Here is a 16,494-nt window from a genome sequence, read left to right on the forward strand (position 1 = left end):
TTCTTCTTCTTCTTCTTCTTCTTCATATTCAACCAAATCTGGATAGTATGCACCAAGTTATAAAAGAACACATGACAGTTTTAAAAATTTGAACAAATTAATTTGGCAAGCCTAAATTATTGACTTAAAATCAAATCACATATAGTGTGGTTGTGAGGTATAAACTGTCTATAAAGGATTTTGCATAGCAAGTTTAAACTGTGTTTATTAATAAAAAGAACTGTGTCTTGGATCCTTGCAGCTGTTACTATCCAAACCACATACTACCTATCCTACTGAGTGAGGCTTCTCCTAACTGGCTTTGGACCTATAGTTCATTTCTTCATTCTGAAAAGTTATAATTTGAATACTTAGTGGCATGGTTATAATATGCACACTTGAAATCTGTTGCTTGTTATAAAAATGTGCATTCTACTAGCATTTCTTGTGTAAATATCATTATGAGAATGGGATACATTTCTGTATCTATTAGTATAAGCTTAGTATCGAGATCTATTCCACAAAATCATTTCTATTGAAAATAAATTATTGCTTTTTTAAAAAGAAAATTTGGGGGTCTGGAGAAATGGCTTAGAGGTTAAAAGCACTGGCTGTTCTTCCAGAGGAGCCGGGTTCGATTCCCAGCAACCACATGGCAGCTCACAGCTGTTAATTCCCAGTCCCCACATGGCAGCTCACAGCTGTTTGTAACTTCAGTTCTAGGGAATACGACACCATTTAAAAAAAATAGAAAGAAAATTTTGAACGGTAGTCAAATGATGTTATATGTATTAACGTTATATATATTAATGTATCAATCAGATCATGACACAGAACAAAACGTTCAGGTTTTTCATTTATAAAATTAGGATACTATTTATTCATGATATAGGTGTGTGAGATAAATGGAAATCTATATAATTTAGATATAGCCCTATGAAATGTATGTGCACTGCATGTGTGATACATGTAAACCTTATACACATTGTAAATAACAGTGTTTGTTTGCCTGGAGACATACCTGGGATCCCAAAAGCTGATTGTTTAGGTAAATATTGCATTTTCATAATTACAATTTCCCTGAGAAAAGTGGCTTGCAGTTTGAATATTCAGCATCATAATCACAATTTCCATAAGGAATGCAGAACAGTTATAAACATCACAGTGATGACTTGGTCCATAAGGGAGAACAGATTACAGGTGGGTGGGAAAGATTGTAAGTAGGGAAATACATGAAAGCCAGATTCTGATCAGAATTCAGGAGGAGGGTAAATTGCAATGTCCTCTGAAGGTAGTCTTGCCCAAATTTATGGAAAAACTGTATCATGATAGCATGGTACCCTTACATGAGTTGATTTAAGCATTGCTTACACATTTTTTTTTTGAGATAGTCTTCCTGGTCTGGAACTCTCTAAGTAGGCTAAACTGGCTGGCCAGAGAGCACTAGAAATCCCACCCATCTCTGCCTCACAAATTTTCTGCTTATTAACTTAGTCTTATCACCTCTTATTAAACACTTCCATAATTGTTATGTCACCAAAAAATTCACAGAAGCAACCTATCAGAAAATATAAAAGACACAAAATATTTTTCCATTATTAAAGCTGAAAATTTTATCAAGTGCTTTTTTTCTACACAGTTAAGTATTGTCCTTTGTCAAAGATAAAGTGGGGAAACCTTATTAATTCTTTTAAAAGATGCCTCTCTTAGTATCTCCATTGCTTTAATTGGCCCTGACCATTTTTTCTTTCCTGTTTTATTTTCTAGATGAAGTGAAAGAAGCAAAATGCAGTATTCAAGGTTGGTACTTTTTATAATGTCTAAACACACAATAATAATAAAAAAAAAGTATGAAAGTAACAAAACCAAAATACCTTCAGCTTTTCACACATATCAGAGAATATTTTGTTTTTCCTTTCCTCACTATTGTATATAAGGTATAACACAAATTTTAGCATAGAACAGCATAATAATAAAAAACTGGCAATACTGTATAGACAGAAATATTCAATATTTTCTACTCTCCTGCCCCAGGTGTCTCCTATGTGTTCCTCTTTTATATGTATTTATCATATTGCATACAAAACCATGTTACTTTATTTACTTCTACCCAAACTCTATCTGACCTTCCATAAATTAACAATATCCTCCCTTTTCTTATGTAGCCTGATACCTCTAACAATGAAACTTCACCTATTACAGATCCTTGATTTCACTTGATTTACTAGACAAGTAAGTGGGTTTTCAGCACTGCTCAGCTATGTTCAGATGGCTACTCTCAAATAATTTGAGTCCCTTAATATGATGATAAGGAAATTAATTTATGTAAGTCTAGCATCCATCAAGTGTGTTATTTTTGATTATTGTGTACATGTGTTTGCATATCAGGATAATTTAGTAATTAGCAATATCAAATCAAATATACTACATTCCAGTAGTTCACAAGTGGGGTAGATTTTGGTGTGGGCCAACTCAAAGCCCTGCATTTTGGCCTGGTCGGTAGCTGAACTTATCAGCCCACCAGCTCTCCAGTACGCACACCAACAAGACAAGGCTCTCCTTCAAGACCCTTGTCTAGCTCACCCAATGCTGTAACCAGCAATGAGGTAGGGTCAGCCCTCCTGCTCTCCTGTTCTCATGACCTTGACCTGGATCACCTACACTCACACCACCAGAGCCAGTTCTGTGCTACCCAGGTGATATGCAGGGCCCACTCACCTAAATAGATACATTTCTATTATCTATCTATTAATGTATCTCTTAATCGAGATAAATTGAGGTTACTATCAGATTAGTTGTTTAGCTAATTTTAAATGGAGAGATACAGTGCTATTTCAATTAAGGGATTTTGCTCTTACTTTATTTGAATAAACATTAAAGCATTCACAGATTTCATTACTATATTTGATTCCCTTTACACTTTTACCCATAAGAGCTTTGAGTACTCAACAGCAATCCTGCCATCTGAGGTGCTTTCTCCAACAACCATCAGAATTGGGAAGGGACTCCCATATTAGTCTGTTCATCTAAATTAATTTACTTAAAAAAGTAATCCCAGTTACCTCCGCCATTAGTAGATCTACCAGCCCCTCTGAAAGATGGTGAACAGTTGTTGAGAATCAGGGGTTCAGACATGGGCTGCTTGAATTCAAACTCTGCTAATTTGCTGTGTGTCCTTGACCAGCTTAGCATCTAGACACCCCTGGTTTCCTCAGTTAGAGAAAAGAGAAGAATAAAACACTTTTTTTGAATCAAAGGAGACTGTATATTTACAAGTCACTTCGTTGTGCTAGAAGAACGCAACAAGGGACAGTCACCACTCATTGCTTTGCTGTGATACATTTGCAGTTCACATTGTACGGCAGGCAGGCAGCAGCAGCTTCATTCTTTAAAGGAAATCTCTCTTATGGACTTGATTTATCATGTTTCACCTACAGAGATATATTCCTTATGGGACAATATATTTGTTCTATGTCAAAATGTAAGTAACTTGGGAAATGTCCATCAAATTGTGATCCCTTGTTATGGACATTACTTGTAGTTTGCTTTCTTAATTGAAAGCTTTGAAAACTGTCATTAAGATAGAGGAAGTAGCCAGGCAGTGGTGGTGCACGCCTTTAATCCCAGCACTTGGGAGGCAGAGGCAGGCAGATTTCTGAGTTCTAGGCCAGCCTGGTCTACAGAGTAAGTTCCAGGTCAGCCAGAGCTAAACAGAGAAACCCTGTCTCGGAAAAAAAAAAAAAAAGATAGAGGAAGTAATTTGTTAATTTGTTTATACCTTGGTACTACAAAACAGAAAGAAAAAACTTGGTGCCAACTTTCAATCTCACTTCAAAGCAGCATAGCTATTGCTATGTGGAGTCAGCCTTTTTCTTGGTGATCTGAGAACTAGCAAGTGTCAAGGGGGCTTTATACTGGTATAATATAGATGAATGTTAGTAGATGTTGAGAATCATTCTTTAGCTAACAAAGAGTAAAGGAATAACACATCTGAAGATGCAGCAGGAGAATAAATATTAAAGAATGAAAATGAGTACTTATTCTTCTTTAGGAAGTATGTAGGGACCTGTGTGTATATCTTATCTTCATGTAACAATAGTAAGTAATAGTAAGTAATAGGCAAGGAGAGTGATGCTCACTTGGTTGAGACTGGAGAGATATGTCAGACTAGTCAAAAGCCCTAGGACTAGCTGTCTTTTGGTAAGGGGTGTCATACTGAGAACAAAAACAATAACTTAAGAGAAGAGTTTCCACTTATATTCAGTCTGCCTTAGTTGTCATTTTTCTCTATTTTTACCACATTTGAAAGTTCTGGGTAAATGTTGGATAGTTTCATTTTGACTTTAAATCTAATCAAGAACACTGACCATCTTCTAGCCTATTGAATTTGATTAATTCACTGGCTGTGGATGGATGTTCAATGACAACAGGGGTGGGGCAGATATCTCTGAATGTATTCAGAACAGAAGCAAAGAAAACTAGATTTGAATTTTTGTTTTACACATATATATTTTAGGATTTATGTGAGGAAGAGTTAGTCCAAATGATTTGCATAAAATGTTCATTTTCGGCTTCTGTGTAGCTCAGCAACATTGTATTTGCTTAGCATACACAAAATCATGATTTGACACACAGCATCAATTACTTGGCATCTAAGCTATTGGGCATGTGATGAGAAAAGAAAATGCCCATTGAAACCATGTAGGTTTGGGAGATTGCCCATGAAGCTCAAAGGCTGAACACCAAATGAATGGACTTTTTTTCATTATAGAAAACCATATTTAAAAGAAAACTAGAAAACTAATTTCCTTTTATTACAAATTCTAAGTCTAATTTCCTTTGGTCCTCACTACATTTGAAAGAAGATTTGGTTAGTATTTCCATGCTAGGGATGTTTATATATATTCATGCCAGCAGCATTGTGTTGAGATTTGAACATCATAAATTAGAACATTATAAATAGCCCCCTTTGCTCTAAAAAGTATGCAGCATGTCACTCAAGGAAGTCACTATAAATTAAAGAAAAATTTAATATTGACTTGAAGACTTTGAAAATCATTAAGTGGATGATCAGTTTGATAACTCAAAGCAGGTCCTTCATAAATTTCTTTTATAACCTTTGAAAATTATTTTACCTGGAAATGTTTTGAATCTTCAAAACACAATCACCCTTCAAACCTTCGTTGTCATCATTAATCTTCTCTTTCTACTTTTTAAAATATATTATGTAGCTGAACTTAGTCTCTCTGACTAAACCTTTCCTTCTTTCCCTACATCATCTCTGATCTCTGATTTTATCTTGCAACATCATTGGGATTTCCTGTGAGAAAAGGAGAGGTAAAAAAGATTATAGAAATGCTAAATGTATACAAATGTAAAATACTCTCTTAATTAGGCAGCTATGTAGATTTTGTAATAAAAGTAAGCTAATGGCCTCAAGACCAAGCTATTCGCCCCGAAGAGGTAGGTAGAGGTCACATGAATAAAGGATGGGACAGTGAATTCACTTATAGTTAACATAACTTTTGTCTCCACTTCCTCACAAACCTTAAATAAAATAAGAATGAGAAACAGAACCCTTAACCACCCATAGTAATCAGGAGCAAGATGTTTTCTCAGATGGAGAGGCATGAACTATACAGCAACCTAGAACCACAATATTCATACACAAACTAGAGTAAAGATTGGCCAGTTTCCTGACAAAGGCTGTGTGCGTTCCTGTGGGTCTGAGGGGTTGGTCCCTTGTAATATACACATCCATCCAGGAGTCAGCTTATACTTACACATTAACTCAAGGCTTCTTTGACTCTGTTAAAACTGAGAATCTGGAGAAAAAGGCAATTTCTATGTTTTGAGCCAAAATTTAAGCAAGCTTTAATCAAATTTTGGCCAGAATAATGAACTCTGGTCAGGACTATTCTGGGGTTCCTAGAAAATGGTGAATAGATAGATAGGTAGGTAGGTAGGTAGGTAGGTAGGTAGGTAGGTACATAGATAGATAGATAGATAGATAGATAGATAGATAGATAGATAGATAGATAGATAGGTAGGTAGGTAGGTAGGTAGGCAGGCAGGCAGGCAGGCAGGCAGGCAGGCAGAAAGACAGACAGACAGATAGATGTATAAGATAGATACATGGATGATAGAGTATGGTTATTGAAAAATAAGACGTTACAAATACAGAAGCAGATTTTAGCAGCCAACCATTGGACTGAACACAGGATCCCTAATAGAGCAGTTAGAGAAGGGACTGAAGGAGTTCAAGAGGTTTGCAACCCCATAGGAAGAACAATAGTATCAACCAACCAGACCCCCCAGAACTTTCAGGGACTAAGCCATCAACAAAGGAGTATACATGGCTCCAGCTGCATATGTAGCAGAGGATGATGACCTTGTCATGTACTAATGGAAGGAGAGGTCCTTGGTCCTATGAAGGCTCGATAGATGCCCCAGTTTAGGGGAATCAAGAGCAAGGATATGGGAGTGTGTGGATGGATAGAGGAACACCCTCATAGAAGCAGAGGGAGGGAGGATTTGATAGGGTGTTTACTGGTGGGAGAGAAATCGGGAAATAGGATAACATTTGAAATGTAATAAAGAAAGCATCTAATAAAAATAAAAGAAACAAAAGAAAAACAAGACCTTAACTTATTTCTACAACTTGGCTCTTAGAGTTATAAAAGCCAATCTCATGTATGCAGTTCAGGAAAACAGGAGACTTTCTGGAGACGCTGAACCCAAAGGAAAATAACTGCAGACACAGACATACTTATTTCTTTCAGTAAATAGATATTTGGGTGTGGTTATTTTAGTTTGTTTTGTTTGTGGGTTATACAAGGACTTTTTATTAATTTATAGATCCCACTAATATGCCCATAGATTTGGGGATCCTCTAAAGCACGAAGAAATTATTTCCATGAAAGAGGAACAGAAGAAAAGAGCAGACTGGAGTGAAATAATTAGAAAAACTATAATATCCTCAAGATAGGAGACATCACATTCTCTAAGTAAAATAAAATACTATAATGAAAAGAACAATTTAAAAGATATCAGAAATAAAATAAATAATGCTTAAAGAATAAGAAGTCAGTGAAAGTATATTCTGAAAGCATGGTTGGACAATACATTCACAGGATAGAGAAGAATGAGACAAAAATTAGGAAAACGAAAACCTTCAGCAGGACAATGGATTTGCAGTACCAAACAGGTCATCAGGCAATCAGAGGTGAATGATCACTAATAATAACTGCAAACTGATTTCCTGAACCTAGATAGAATTTCCAGACTTCAAGGACTCAGTGTTCTCCCACCAAGAAATGAGAAAAATATGTCATCATAAAACTTCATAACAGCATGTTATCTGCTGTGCTGCCTGAGAAAGAAGAAAGCAAAAGGAGGTGACAGACACATGACATACTGTTACTACTCAGTATCAATTGTGCAGGTGAAAATTTAATGCTCAAAACCTCAACATATTCCACCAAGAGAGACAAGGGAAATAGTACCCAGAAAATATATCTCCTTCTTTCTCTGTCTTCGTATAGACAGATGGAGATATAGATATATAGAGAGAGATAAAACTACTAGTGGGCTCTACAAGTTAATAAACCCCAGTGTAACTCACAAACAAAACCATTACACACACACACACACACACACACACACACACACACACACGACATCTTTAGTTTGCTAAAGGAATATGTTCTAAGCTGCCAGTGTGCTTCCAGAACAGCCCTTTCAAATTGCTTAGGTAGAGGCTTTAGAAGGTCAGTCTCACAAATAAACAGCAGCAGTGGAACAAAGGATATTAGCTATGGGTTCCTATGGACTGAGAGGAAGTTCTTGGTTATGCAGGAGAATATGGGCTTGAAGTTTGGTTTAGTCACAGATATCATACAGGTTATGAAACAGGGAAATTATTGATGCCAAAGAAGATTAAGAGTGGAAATATATTTATGAAACATTATACCAGTTAGCTCTAAATATTCCTTGAGTCATGGTATTGTGACAACAATTGAATTAATGTTACAATAACCTTTCTTTTTATGTGGTTGTATACTTGGAGTAGATGAACTTCATTCTCTTTTATAAATTGATGATGATGATGATTTACCCATGTCATTTTAAGAGCTTTTTATTAAAATTACTAACTACAGGAAAGTGAAAGTAGAAAGCTGTTAAATCTGAGAGTCATGAGGAGAAAAGACCAAATCCACGACTGTCTAATTAAAGCATGCCGCATTTGTGGTACACAGAAGACTGGCCAGCTGACTGCCGGTCTGACTACATTGTTAGAAAGATACAATAGGAAGGGAAGGAACAAGGGCAGCGATATATGGCATGTGAAAGGGGTTGCAAGCAGTTTACAACAGACTTAAGAAACAGAAGCTTATTCCTAATTACAAATAGAAACCGCAGTGTGCAAGGACTTAACCCAGCACAAACGAGAACTTATACTTTAACTAGGATCTAACACAGGGCAAGCAAGAACTTCCTTCTAACATCTTAATGGCAAAGACATATTTTTCCTGTTTTGGTCTTCCATTAACTTGCCCAGTATGTTCCTCACAGGGACTTTTCAATACTGTAACAGAATACAAAAGGCAGTAAGTATAATTGAGAGAAAGATTTATTTCACTCATCAGTTTGGAAGCTCAATATCTGAGGCTGGGGTCTCTATTTTATGAGAGCACACGACTCTCTTAGTTTCCAGAGAACCTCTCAGTAGATCTCACCTAGGAGAAATTCTGTCATGTGCCAACAGTGCTATGATAGAGACCAAACTTGAATCATTATAAGCCTTTGTGGGAAAGGCTCAGACTACGTGTTAGCCTTACCAAAAGGGGAGGCAGAAGTTATTATTATGCATTTTTATTATTACTTCATTACTACTATTAGTACAGCATCTGAATTTTTAAACCATAAATTCATATTAATAAAAATATAAACTAAATTTAAGTGTATAAAGAAAACATAAGTGACTTGCTGACTTCCCACCTTCCTTGGAAAAATCACTTCTTTTATTGTTGTTGGCTTAGGTCCTGCGCCTATTTGCGGGGCTTTCTTTTCCCTTTCCTTATATGGAAGCAAATGTAGGTGAGGTGGATGATGCTGAATATCAGTGAACCCTCCATAGTTATTTTCATTTCCTTCTTGAGAGGACATACACTAGCAGTTCAAATATTGTAAAAAAAATCTTATATGGAAATAAGTGCACTTTGGCCTGAGGCTCAAAATGATAAATACAAGCAGGCAAAGACTCAAGGAGTCATATTAGCTCAACATAAAGAAAAATAAGGACGTCCAAGGGCAAAGGGACTGCTGAGTTCATAGTGTCCCTTGGGCACAACTCTAGGTCACACATCAAGGTGAAGGATGAAGGCAGTGTGGACTCAGTTGGGATTGCAGGCTGTGTGACATAGCCTCCACTTGGGACAAATGCTTTGTTCAAGAGATAAGCTGTATACATAAGCATGGTGGCTGTAAGCACTCAGGCAAGTGGGGAATGGAGAATTAGGGAAACCTGAGCTAAACTCTGTCCTATATTTCACACTAGGGTAAAAAGAAACAGGCATGCTGAGAATGGAGTCTCATCCACTCTGAACACAGTCGGGGTCTCTCAAGAGGAACATCAGTTTTACCATGAATCCTTCACTTGTTTGCAGTCTTTTCTAATTATACCCTGGTGGACCCTGACTTCTGCATCCTCTCTTCCCCACTTCTTTCCTTTTTCTACTTTCTCTCCTTCTAAAAACACATATGCACATGCGCACCAGGAAGTCTGCCTAACCAAATGGGAATGTGTCTTCAAGACCTTTCATCAGGGGACGTTAGCAGTTATTTTTGCAGTACACGAACAATTCTCCCATTCTCGCTCGTGTGACAATGCTAGCCCTCTGCCCTAATGTCTCTTTGTTTTAATCGCCCTCAGCTCCACCTTCGCTCTTACTACACACACTAACACAGGCTATGAGCAAACGTTTCTCTCCCCGGGCAGGAACGCCTACTAACGCTCTCAATCAAATCGTACTAGAATGCTTTACATTGCAACACCTCACTCCCACTCCCAGCGAAGCACTTACCATATGATATCACTGTGTCTTCATGAGTTTGCCTTCTCTACTTATTTCTTAAATAAAGTTATCCTTTTACTGTTCACAATACCTAAAACTTTATGGTTGACAGCAGACATCCAATAGATGCTATCTGAATGAAGGAATAAGTGAAGGAGAATGTACACTATATGGTGTGCCTTTTCAAACAACAATGTCAAGGATTAATCTCTATGTATCTTGCACATCTGGACAATTAAAACACATAATATTTTGTTAGGAGGAAAAGAAATAGTCTCCTTTCTTGTTGAAATAAAAAGAATTTTTTTTTCAAGAAAAAAATTGGAAAAAAGCCTGTCTACCCTAAAAGAGACTAAGTTTTTATCTTCAGGGACAGTGTCTAGTCTTTTTGTATTAGGAGAGTGAACAAAATTTAAGCCAAGAAGCCAGTGGGATGATGTTGCCAGACATCTAATAAAGAGGAAGATTATAGGGTTGCATCAAATGGCAGGTACCTCAGCAGACTCCATATCTTAGACATTAAACACAGAACAAAGCCATACTGTTCCCGGTGACCACCAAAAGTGCCTGGTGTCAGTTTTAGCAGTATGATGCCACTTTGACTGTGGCATTCATCATGCCTTGCATCACAGCTGGAAAACAACACAGAGAAAAAAAATAAAGCAAATATCACTAGGTAAGGTTCAGACCAGAGAGAACATCTAAAACAAAATAGACATTTATAAAACAGAATGAAAAATCATTTTCTGTCAATCCCTTAAAATACATCCTCTTCGCTCCTACAACAGCCTGTTATGTCTGCTCAAATGAAACACCTCAAAAAGTTATCTGCAGATATTCTGCATTTGCAACTAGCTTAATATGACAGGCTCCTGCAGAGCTTAGATTTGTGGCCATTTTAAGACATAAGGGAAATAAATCAGGGTGATGCTTCTCTTGATAATCTTAATGATTGCAAGAGTCACAGCCAACGTTCCCAGAGAGCAAATAGAAAAATACCTCACATTTTGTGCATAATGACTATAATTACAATAGACATTTCCGTGTGTAAGCTTTGATTACTGAAAATGTAACTTTACAGCCATCTTCTATTTGGTTCCAAGGCAATACAGAGGACAAGTTAGAATGGTTTAGAAACCAAAGCAAAAAGAAGTTACAGAGTAGTAAAGGAACTGAGTTGAGAAGAAGAGAAAAATGTTTCTGGAACATGTACTATGTGCCAGACATCATGCTGAATTACTTACAAAGAATAGCTCATTTCTGCATATATATGTGTGTATGTGTGTGTGTGTGTGTGTGTGTGTGTGTGCATGTGTGTGTGCATATATGTTGTTTTTTGCACATAATATAAGATTAGAAAATCTAACTGTATATGTAAAATAAAGAAGTATTTGGTCTAAATGAATCTATCTAAGAAGAATAGATTAAGGCCATACAAGTTAATAGCTAAGAATTTCAACTTCTGCCTGGTGGTAGTGGTACCTGCCTTTAATCTCAGCACTTTGGAGGCAGAGGCAGGCGGATTTCTGAGTTCAAGGCCAGCCTGGTCTACAGAGAAATCCTGTCTCGAAAAACCAAAACTTCATATCATATAATATTGAGCATACTTTCAGGCTTAGAAGATATCCTAGAGATTTAACTGATTTCTAAGTGTGGAATCTGAGCTTGCAAACACGGCGTAAATTGTTGTCTTAATAGGTATAAAATACTGTCTCAAGTATTTCAGTCACGTGTTAAGTATTATCTATTAAATTACTTAAGTATGTTCACTTGATTTAAAAACAAATAAAGATCCTTGACAATGTATAGAACACCTTCTGAACACAAAACAGAAACCCAAGAAAGTGGTATTAGATATAATGGTACCAACAGTTTTTACTCAATACAGACATTTTTTCACGTAATTTTTTCGGTCTAACTAGCTCATGCTCCTGGTGCCACTTATTGATGTGGATGTCTAGTTTGTAGTGGGACAAATAATAATTAAGTATTCTGAGAGTCTCTTGTATCGAAGGAAGTCTAGTATTCTGCTAGCTAATGTAGCTATTATTTGCACGCCTGTTACTGGTGGCCAAGATAACTAACACCTAGTGAACCAATGCAATTGAAAACACACACAATTGAAAGCAAGGGGTTGCCTGCCACACCTCCATGGCAGCAGTGGCTGGTTTCATGGCAGTTCTGATGTTTCCTCATGCTTTTTCTCTACCCCTGCTTTTTTTTTTTTAATAAAGTTTTTGCAACAAGAGCACTTCTTCCATGGTATATGATTATTTTCCTCACTTCTGATCTGAGAGCCAGTGTAGCAGAAGCTGTGGGAGTGAACTATCTGGCTGTGAATCCCAGTTCTTCTATCCTTGTATGTGCCTTTGGACAAGTTACTTAAAATTACTGAACTTAACTTTCCTCATGCATAAAATGAGGGGTGCATCCTAAGGGTTTCATGAATATTAAGGAGGCTAATCTGTTTACTATGCTTGACCTGTCATGGAGACTCAATTGGGGTTATTACCGTAACTACATAATTATTCTGGGTTAGAACAAGAATTGTGAAGGGAGATGCTAAACTCAACACTCTGATCGTGGTCTTAGGCAGTTCCCTGGAGCTTTTATTCAGAAAATGAAAACGCTGTAGACGCCTCTTCTCTTGCTCCAATGCTAGCCATATTAGAGCCAAATTAATGTTGTCAGAATAAAACCTTTTGCAAAGACTTATTTTTACCTTAATTATAGTATGCGAACCCTGTTTAAAGCCAAGTCACATTTCCAACATGCTCATTTCTGTTACCCTGCTTCTTGGCCTTTTTCTTGCTTTACCTGGAATTATATCATTTTTACTTGTATTTAATGTCTAGAGTTATTTAAATCTTACTGATGCAAAATAATGAAATTATAACTTAAGCTTTAGAAGAAGTCTTAGAGTGTCTGTCAGAGAGTGTCTCTCTTACTCTTTTCCACAATCACAAGTCAAGGGAAGTGATGTTCCACATCTGACTTTCTGGTTCACTAGAGATTCAGATTCTGTGGGATCCATTTGTTCTTGTGGTGGTGGCTGTCCTTTATAGCTGGTATTACTTACCTACTGTATCCAGACTCAACAAGACTCCTTCCACCTTGGAAATCACTGGTCTGTTGGGGAAGAAACAGAAATGAGTATCATTTCTAAAGCAGAACCAATATGTTGACTTAGAGCATCACTCAAGCTTTCTGAAATTTTGAGTATCTTCATCTTCAAAATTTGGAAAAAACAGAAGTGCATGATCTAATGTACCTAGCTTATGAAATTTTCTATAAAAATTAAATGCAATAAAATATGAATTAAAAAATAAAATATTAATCTATGTTTTCTAGTTTTACAATCTAGGAAAATAAAATAATCTGAATCCTCAATGATGTTTCACCCAAGCTTATGCCGGCTACACTAATTAAATGCAGTGGGACACACACACACTCACGGAGGAGGACTCAAAAAGAGGGATTTGGTGGCAGGATAAAAAGATACTAGACAGTAATGAGGAAAGAGGCTCTTAACAAAAAGTAAAAGACATAAATTATAAAAACATGCTTAAAATATTTTAAAGCAAGACTACATACCTGTAACTTTTGATTGTTCCAGATGAAGTAAGCATGTCAAATGTCAAGTCATTTTCAGTGCCAGATTCTGAGAGTTGTTGTTGGTACCAGCATTTAAAAGTATAAGAGAATGGGATGGCAGGAAGCTGGAAGTATCAGAGAAGCTCCTCTGCAGGAAGAAATTGGAAACACAGTTGCATCAGCCCTGTCCTTTGTCTTAGCTTGGTTCATTTCTGTATCTTCAGAAGGGGAGCCTTTTGTTTGTATGTTCAAGTTTTATAAGCTGTAAAGCACATTACAAAGGATATACTTTACAGAGATTCAATGAATGGTTACTTAGTCCTACATTCATCAACTAGTTCATCAACTATGGAATCCCAAACCCAGGATAACAGTGTAAAGCAGAACTCTTTCTCAGGCCACCAGGCTGAAGGAATAGTGCTATAATGTCTGAAAATAACATTTTGTGTCATTTTTACTGGCTTTTGGAGAAATCACTTGTCATCCCTAGCAAGTATATTGGAGTTAAAAAATACATTGTAGGTGGTATTTGATGGTTTCATCAATGACCAACATGTTGTGAGCAATCAGGTATTCAGCATGTGCTATGTAGTAGTTTACAACCACAGGTGTAAACCTCTCCCATAGAGGCCCAGGGACAGAATGTTATGCATATGCTTTGTTTGTGGTTTTATTGTCACAAGAGTAAGTAACTAACTTTAATCCCCATTAGTATGAAGGGATAGAATGAAAATCCACACCCAGATCTTTGTAGTCACTTATGTAACTCACTGCCTCCATTCTCAGGGCCAACTAACGTGGGCACACTAATTTGTGTTTATTGTTGCCATTCATAGAATTTTGTATTTTTCATTTTTAAATTATTTTTATGCATGCACAGTGTTTTGTCTATATGAATGCATATGCCCACAGAGGCCAGAAGATGGCATTGTATCAGCTGAACTTAAGTTACAGACTGTTGTGAGTCACCACGTGAGTGCTGGGAATCAAACCCCATTCCTCTGCATGAGTATCCAATGCTCTTAACTACTGTTTCAAAGATGGAAGCATCAAGTCAAACAACCATGGTAAATTAAAGTGCTGTGACTTACCCAGCCAGCCTCTGCTATAAATTCTAAGCGAATCAACATCGTTTCATAGCCATACACTTCACGCATATTTGTGCCTTACTTCTTTGTGGATTCCGAAGTTCATGGAAACTCCCTTTTGCCTTAAAATTTCTGAAGCATGTTCCATAAGTAAAACTGAATTCAGTCACAAAACAATCATATATAAAGCTGTATTTCTAGTTAATATTGTTAAGAAATAAATTGTCTCATACATTCTTATAATTTAATCCTGCTAATTCATGATCATGGAAGATCTTTCCATCTTCTGAGGTCTTCTTTGATTTCTTTTTTCAGGGATTTGAAGTTCTTTTCATACAGATCTTTATTTGCTTGGTAAGAGTTACACCAAGAAATTTTATATTATTTGTGACTATTGTGAAGGGTGTTGTTTTCCTAATTTCTTTCTCAGATTGTTTATTATGTGTATAAAGGAAAGCTACTGATTTGTTTGAGTTAATTTTATATCCTGCCACTTTGTTGAAGTTGTTTATCAGGTGTAATAGTTCTCTGGTGGAGTTTTGGGGGTTACTTATGTACACTACCATATGATTTGTAAATAGTGATACCTTGAAGTTTTCTTTGCCAATTTGTATCCCCTTAATATCCTTTTGTTTTCTACTGCTCTATTAGAACTTCAAGTACTGTATGGAATAGATAGGGAGAGAGTCTTGTCCCACATTTTACTGGGATTGTTTCAAGTTTCTCTCCATTTAAATTGATGTTGGCCATTGGTTTACTATATATTGCTTTTATTATGTTTAGGTATGTGCCATGAATTCTTGATCTCTGTAGGACTTTTTACATGAAGGGGTGTTGTATTTTGTCAAAGGCTTTTTCATCATCTAATGAGATGATCAGGTGTTTTTTTTTCCTTGAGTTTGTTTATATAGTCTATTACATTGATGGATTTTCGTATATTGAACATTCCCTGCATCCCTGGGATGAAAATTTTGGGCAAGGTTAGAGCAGTTGTATGTGTGTGGAACAGGTATTGTTACTCTGCAACTAGAAATCTTAGGTTGGTATTTGGAAATTAAGAAGATGGGTAGGCACATATTGTAGAAATGATGCTATCAGTAATGAAGTCTTTGGAGTCTGGTGGCCTCTTGATGGTTATCACCAGGACCCTGTGAGGATTGACTTGACTGAAAGGGCTTAGACAAGGTCTCAACATCCCAGGACTCTGGTTATTTCTGGAGACGTTCCCAGTCCCTCCTTCCACTTACCCCAAGGAGCTTAGAGCAGCTTATAAGCACCTTGTCCAAACATGTAGAGACTGTCTGAAAAGTCCTTTAATGGTTCTTTTGTAAGCAGTTTTAGGTTAGGCAAAGGACCAGGAAGCAAAAGTGCTGATTTTCAAGGGCATCTTGTGCAAGACAATTTGCAATTTACATTCTGTGAATCTTCTCAATGTCCCTGGTGTTTCAAAACAATCTGGAATTAGCTAGCCTTGACATGGGCTAATGAGAACAAACAGACTCACACAGATTCCCCTGAACAGCAATTGGATTCAACCTTTACAAAACAAGTAGACCAACCCAAATAGTGTCTTCCTGAATGACTAAAAAGATTTCCTTGGCTCAAACAGTTGTTCACTGAGGAGTCAGGTAAAGCAGCTGAACTGTGACAATAATAAAACCTAGAGTATTTTCTGTAGTACCCTTATAGACAGATCTCTATTGGCCACACACATGGTTTTTCCATTAACTCTGCAGTGTGGGTACTGCTGTTGCCAC

The 16,494-nt window shown here is 36.8% G+C and overlaps 1 protein-coding gene across 8 annotated transcripts in view; it reads left to right on the forward strand.

Annotated features, from left to right (window-relative positions):
• Nucleotides 1-16,494, forward strand: part of Lingo2 (leucine rich repeat and Ig domain containing 2) — a 1,215,328-nt gene that overhangs the window by 811,683 nt on the left and 387,151 nt on the right. For 7 of the 8 annotated variants that reach the window (XR_004117723.1, XM_031366384.1, XM_031366385.1 and 4 more), the window contains one exon: nucleotides 1,747-1,779. The exons of the other annotated variant lie outside the window; for it this stretch is intronic. The gene's annotated coding sequence lies outside the window, so the exon portion shown is untranslated. The remainder of the gene's footprint in view (nucleotides 1-1,746; nucleotides 1,780-16,494) is intronic. 8 annotated transcript variants of the gene reach the window in all.

Source organism: Mastomys coucha, unplaced genomic scaffold (assembly GCF_008632895.1).
Source record: "Mastomys coucha isolate ucsf_1 unplaced genomic scaffold, UCSF_Mcou_1 pScaffold14, whole genome shotgun sequence".
Classification (NCBI taxonomy): domain Eukaryota; kingdom Metazoa; phylum Chordata; class Mammalia; order Rodentia; family Muridae; genus Mastomys; species Mastomys coucha.